The sequence below is a fragment of the Fragaria vesca genome, linkage group LG4, assembly GCF_000184155.1.
Source record: "Fragaria vesca subsp. vesca linkage group LG4, FraVesHawaii_1.0, whole genome shotgun sequence".
Classification (NCBI taxonomy): domain Eukaryota; kingdom Viridiplantae; phylum Streptophyta; class Magnoliopsida; order Rosales; family Rosaceae; genus Fragaria; species Fragaria vesca.
Genome location: NC_020494.1, coordinates 8957481 through 8958524, shown reverse-complemented (window position 1 = coordinate 8958524; position 1044 = coordinate 8957481).

Genomic DNA, 1044 nt, shown 5'->3' with positions numbered 1-1044 from the left:
AGAGAGAGAGAGAGAGGGTTAGTTTTGCATGGAAGACATGAATGATGAAGTGGTGAATATGACTGGCTAGGTAGATCCATGTTTGGCTAGTTGTTGGTACGAGTTGGAAACGTGAGTGAGTTTTTGAAGTTGAATGGAAGGTAGCTGTAGGTGTCGATCGGGTGGCTCAATATATCGAGGATTAATGCATGTAACATCAAAATCAAATTAATCAAAAGGGGCTAGCTAGGTTGGCTTCCATCCGATTTCTGCTGGCTTATATATGCTTATTATGCTTTCATCCAATTAAATGATTCAAATCATCAATCCACTATATAGCTATCCCCTGAATATTTGGCTTCCAGAATTGAGGTCATCATATGCGTAAGCATAAATTTACGAGAACAATATTTCACATTTTAAATCGAACAATTGTAGACTCGATATATACTTGCAGACATTTTACATTTTACTTTTTTGTAGACTCGATAAACATCGTCTTATATAGTATAAATGTATAATTAACTTGAACCATTATTTAGTCATCTCAAATTATAACTCTTGGTGTATATGAAATAATTAAGCTGCGAGAGAATTTGGGAAGGGATTAGACTAAACTTGTCGGACAGTCGTATATAACCCAATAGATTTAGTTAGATTATTGACAGTTGGATATAGACATACAGTTTATTTGTTTTTCTTCGACAAATATTGTTTATCTGTTTGTTTTTCTTTACATTATTTTCTTTGTATGAGAATTAGATAGACCTGGCTAGCGCCAGAATGGTATGACAATTAGAAGTGAAAGCTACATGAAGCAAAATATAATATGAGGTTTTGTGTATATAAACTACCAACCACATATGACTGACCGAGTTACCGCCCGTTCCTGATCCCTTTTCATTTTGTGCACGCCAATGTGAGACTTTTCTTTGCGGGAGGAAAATTGTGATCAAAACTAGTTTTTAATCTTTACATTGGTAGGTGACTTTTTCTTGGAGGGTGCATAGAAGTAGCCACTTGAATTATTCCGAGTGATCAAATAGCATACAAAACATTGCGGGA